The sequence below is a fragment of the Schistocerca cancellata genome, chromosome 1, assembly GCF_023864275.1.
Source record: "Schistocerca cancellata isolate TAMUIC-IGC-003103 chromosome 1, iqSchCanc2.1, whole genome shotgun sequence".
Classification (NCBI taxonomy): Eukaryota; Metazoa; Arthropoda; class Insecta; order Orthoptera; family Acrididae; genus Schistocerca; species Schistocerca cancellata.
In genome coordinates this window covers 718,902,261-718,908,260 of record NC_064626.1, presented here as the reverse complement: position 1 = coordinate 718,908,260, position 6,000 = coordinate 718,902,261, and positions in this window count along the sequence as shown.

Below are 6,000 nucleotides of genomic sequence, written 5' to 3'. Positions count from 1 at the left end.
AAAATAATAAATGAAAAGCGCTAGTTTTTATTATAATGTTGTTCTACCAAGAACCGACGGAAGATCAACGTAACATGGATGTAAAAATATACCGCCGGTGTGACGTCATACATTACTGGTACGTAACTTGTCACTCAGTAACACGATGTCGTCTCAAAAGAAATCTCTTGAGACCTATATTCATTATGCATCAACGTTGTGAAACAGTATACTTGTGTGAAAAATATAATTTATGATGGGTTCTTCGAAAGTATTCTTATGATAATTGCAAAATGTGACTATACAGGGTAAGCCACCTAACGTTACCGCTGGATATATTTCGTAAACCACATCAAATACTGACGAACCGATTCCACAGACCGAACGTGAGGAGAGGGGCTAGTGTAATTGTTTAATACAAACCATACAAAAATGCACGGAAGTATGTTTTTTAACACAAACCTACGTTTTTTAAATGGAACCATGTTAGTTTTGTTAGCACATCTGAACATATAAACAAATACGTAATCAGTGCCGTTTGTTGCATTGTAAAATGTTAATTACATCCGGAGATATTGTAACCTAAAGTTGACGCTTGAGAACCACTCCTCCGCTGTTCGATCGTGTGTATCTGAGAGCACCAAATTAAGTAGGGATCCGAAGGGAACGGTGATGGACCTTAGGTACAGAAGAGAATGGAACAGTACAATACGTCCACATGCTAACACATTTTTATTGGTCTTTTTCACTGACGCACATGTACATTACCATGACGTGGAGGACGCATAAATTGGCCAGCTCGTTCTCCTGATCTTACGCCTCTGGACATCTTTCTGTGGGGTACGTTAAAGGAGAATGTGTACCGTGATGTGCCTACAACCCCAGATGATATGAAACAACGTATTGTGGCAGCCTGCGGCGATATTACACCAGATGTACTGCGGCGTGTACGACATTCATTACGCCAGAGATTGCAATTGTGTGCAGCAAGTGATGGCCACCACATTGAACATCTATTGGCCTGACATGTCGGGACACACACTATTCCACTCCGTAATTGAAAACAGAAACCACGTGTGTACGTGTACCTCACCCCTCATGGTAATGTACATGTGCGTCAGTGAAAAAGACCAATAAAAAGGAGTTAGCATTTGGACGTAATGTGCTGTTCCAGTCTCGTCTGTAACTAAGGTCCATCACCGTTCCCTTTGGATCCCTACGTAATTCGGTGGTCTCCGATACACACGATCGAACAGTGGAGGAGTGGTACTCAAGCGTCAACTTTAGGTTACAATATCTCCGGATGTAATTAACATTTTACAATGCAACAATTGGCACTGATTACGTATTTGTTTATATGTTCAAATGTGCTAACAAAACTAACGGGGTTCCATTTAAAAAAACGTAGGTTTGTGTTAAAAAACATACTTCCGTGCATTTTTGTATGATTTGTATTAACCAATTACACTAGTCCCTCTCCTCACGTTCGGTCTGTGGAATCGATTCGTCAGTATTTGATGTGGTTTACGAAATATATCCAGCGGTAATGTTAGGTGACTCACCCTGTATATTAGCATTGAAAAGCTGAGACGCAAGCAGATGCTTTTCAACGACTTTCTCAGAGAATGAAACTCGATTTGAAAACGCGAGCCAGAGGGCACGCTGAGGTATGGTCGCCCGAGTTACAGATCGTTATCAACAGGGGTTGACAAAACAGATGCTTCAGTTGTGAAAATGGCATCAGCAATACATGCTTCTAATGAACTCACCGTCGCCATTACACTCCAACAGATGAAGAAACTTCAGAAGACTGATAGAGACCATTAAATTTTGAAATAAGTATGCATTTCTCTAGTACTGACCTCGTATAATTCATTTTGTAAGTAGGTTGTTTAGGTTTTAATGTTGGCAACGCCACGTAGTGCTCTGTATGCAGTCTGTGGCTGGTTGGACTCATTGTTGGAATATTCGCTAGTGTAGTGTTGGGCAGCTGGATGTGAACAACGCGTAGCTTTGGGCGTTGGAGGTGAGCCGCCAGCAGTAGTGGATGAGGGGAGAGAGATGCCAGAGTTTTGAGAGGTTACGATGAGCGAACGATCTGGACGTGTGTCCGTCAGAAACAGGAAATTTGTAAGGTTGGATGTCATGAACTGATACTAATACATATGCAGACTTTTGGACACTATTAAGGTAAATACATTGTTTGTTCTCTATCAAAACCTTTCATATTTGCTAACTATGCCTATCAGTAGCTAGTGCCTTCAGTAGTTAGAATCTTTTATTTAGCTGGCAGTATTGGCGCTCGCTGTATTGCAGTAGTTTGAGTAACGAAGACTTTTTGAGGTAAGTGATTCTTGAAAGGTTTAGGTTATTGTTAGTCATGGCCATTCTTTTGTAGGGATTATTGAAAGTCAGACTGCGTTGCGCTAAAAATATTGTGTGTCAGTTTAATGATGATCAGAATAAGTAAAGAGAGAACTGTCTGAGTACGTTGAGTTTTGCTCAGCTGTTTGAAAATCAAATAACGTAGAAGTTTACCAGCTCAGTCTCTCTTAATTTTCGAAGGGGACGTTTCAATTTGTGCCTTCACAGCTACAGACACAAAGAAACATTAAAAATTACAGAAAACAGGGCAGGATTATGTTTCTCAAAGTGTTCCTCTCGCTTTGGAAGGTGAATCGTTTCTTCACAGCGTTCCTGCACAACCATTTACCCGCTCAAGTGACAGACGTAACATGCATCTTACGAAATAGTTTCATTTAGCACGTCGCAAAGGGGATGAAGCGAAGAGAGGGGTAAACTGGACAAATTGTTAACGTGAATCCCTCTTGTGGTAGGAAAGCAATGTATGTTACTAAATAACTACCTTCCTGGTGTAATGCTTAGTATTGTGTAAAGATAGTGAACAAAATTATCGGTAACCACCTCAGATTTCTTTGAGGACGGAGGAAGGGAAAAATCTATTGTGCTCACTCAGCCCCGATAGACCAACTGAGCCGTTTGTTTAACAAACAGGCAGCGAAACTTGCGCCCATGTTATCGAAGTCGCGACAAATCGACAAGTTTGCACCGACCAGGAGGCCACACAATATTCATTCATCTCACTACACTGTCTACTTTCTTTGCTCTTCGGTGTAGAAGACTGACAATGAAAAGGTGTTGGGGCTCATCTCTTTCAGTTCGGAGTCGTATTCAAGGGAGCTTCGAACAAGTACGGTGCCCCCCTCTCGGGCACTCTGCAGTGAACGTCGGTTGCGATTTAGCTGATGATTTATCTTTCTACCATTCTGTGGTGAAACTTCTGCAGGTAAGTGCAAAACGGTTCAAATGGCCCTGAGCACTATGGGACTTAACTTCTGAGGTCATCAGTCCCCTAGAACTTAGAACTACTTAAACCTAACTAACCTAAGGACATCACACACATCCATGCCCGAGGCAGGATTCGAACCGGCGACCGTAGCGGTCGCGAGGTTCCAGACTGTAGCGCGTAGCACCGCTCGGCCATCCAGGCCAGCTAGGTAAGTGCATTTGTTTTCAATTTATCGTTCTTTATCTATAAAATTATTTTCAGCGTAATTACACACAAATTTTATTTTTCTAAACATATCTCAAAACAGGCTTGGAGGAAAGAGGAAATTATTTCCTGTTCAAGGTAGATCAGTAATAAGTATAATTTAAATGTGTACCCTTCGTATTATTTTTTTCTCTTTTATTATCTTAGTCACTGCGAGCTTTCCATAAATATCTAATATTCTATATCATAATTTTATTGTAGAATTTTCACTTCATGTTCAATAAATTTTTTTTCTCAGTGAAATATTCTGAGATTATCTGTCAAGGAATGTACGCAATGAAACTTCCTGGTAGATTAAAACTGTGTGCCCGACCGAGACTCGAACTCGGGACCTTTGCCTTTCGCGGGCAAGTGCTCTACCATCTGAGCTACCGAAGCACGACTCACGTCTGGTACTCACAGGTTTACTTCTGCCAGTACCCCGTCTCCTACCTTCCAAACTTTACAGAAGCTCTCCTGCGAACCTTGCAGAACTAGCACTCCTGAAAGAAAGGATATTGCGGAGACATGGCTTAGCCACAGCCTGGGGGATGTTTCATATCAGCGCACACTCCGCTGCACAATGAAAATCTCATTCAGTGCTAGTTCTGCAAGGTTCGCAGGGCAGCTTCTGTAAAGTTTGGAAGGTAGGAGACGAGGTACTGGGAGAAGTAAACCTGTGAGTAGCGGGCGTGAGTCGTGCTTCGGTAGCTCAGATGGTAGAGCACTTGCCCGCGAAAGGCAAAGTTCCCGAGTTCGAGTCTCGGTCGGGCACACAGTTTTAATCTGCCAGGAAGTTTCGTATCAGCGCACATTCCGCTGCAGAGTGAAAATCTCATTCTGGAATACACGCAATGTTCTCAGCATTCTGTTAATGTTTATGATCCCACTTCTGGTCACCAAATGTAGAGTTTACACCACATGTGACAAATTGTAAAGTATACGGGCACTTCTGACACCAACTGTAAATGTTCAGGATCCCTGACACCAGTGTTAATGTTTACTGGGTCTGGGAAAGGGGGGAGGCGGTTGTTACATACGCCTAGTGATGACAGTGTGCAGGAGGTCGAGCGGTCAGGATTAGCGAGTGGTCATCCAGGGCTGCCGTTAAATGACAAAACAGGGAATTAAGTACAATAAAGAGGCAAAAAGGCTATATTTCAATATACGGAGTACAAAAGGCGCGCCTAGGGTCGAAAGTTAGCAGGTTTAGGCCAGTCTAGGAGGTCGAACAATTAAATGAAATGGGCAACGGAAGGGAAGCGGTTCACGTTGACTTACGTTGGTGGCCGGTCGTGAAAAGCGGAGCTAGAGGCTCTGCCTTCCAGAAAGACGTCTGTGCTCCTCAAAGTCTGGATTCCAAGAGAGAGAGAGAGAGAGAGAGAGAGGCAACTGTGTTCTGCACCGCGGAACACTCCAGCGTCCGCACACGTGATTGGTATCCCGTGCACGCTATCAGCGAAAACCAATGGCGTGAATTCGCTAGCCGTTTCAGAAGAGGGCTCAGGGCGTTTCCTGTCAGTAGCTTTAACTGCACAGAACCACCTCGGTTTTGAAAGGCAAGCGACTTGTCACGTAGAGACGGCATGAATTACTCCGGGAGAAAAATTGTAAAGATTCCACTGGGCCTTTGAAGTAATTTTTTTTTAAACTAATTCCCTAAAATATTCCTTGACTGGCTGCCATCCTGTACATTTCCTTGTTCTCCACTTCATCTCTGATAGTTAATATTTTTTTCAGCTTAATGCGAGGGTGAAATTTTTTCCTGTGATTTACCTAGACCTACTCATTCTACCAGCTCGACAGGAGATGAAGGTAAAATATGAAACTTTGGTTACTTTTTGCTCGATATTAAACAGCCAGGGGAAAAGGAAATAAGAATTCTACTCTATTAATATGGAAGTATATTTTTAATTTGATAGTTACCCATTGCTTTTTTCCAGACCAGGCGGCTAAAAAACTTAAAGGAGATAGAGTCGACGACACACACAGAACTATCTCCCCTCCTTCAGTCGACGAGACCAAGCACGGCTCCTCAACTGATTCTGATCCTGAATAGCAGGCAGAAGGAATGTTAGGACCAGGAGAGACGCCAGTGCATGACACAGTAGAGACATCTAAACCTCAGCCACGCGAGCAGATTACAGAAGTCATACCAGTTCCAGCTGAGAGTTCGAAGTGGTCAGACCAACGATCAGAGGGGCAGTCGCTACCCTTACTGGGGTGCAAGCTCTCAAAATGGAGCCACAGTCAGTTGACGCTGTAGTTTTTTTCGGTTGTTTTCTACCGACTCTGGGAGCCCTCACGCCAGAATCATGCGATGAAAGGATGCCGACATTGAAGAAGTAAAAGTATTTCTGGCCATCTTTATTCATACGGGCATCGTTCGCCTCAGCAGGATTGGGGACTATTAAATTTATTATCACTATGAGAGAAAAATTTTTCGGATCGCAATGTCACTTGACAGG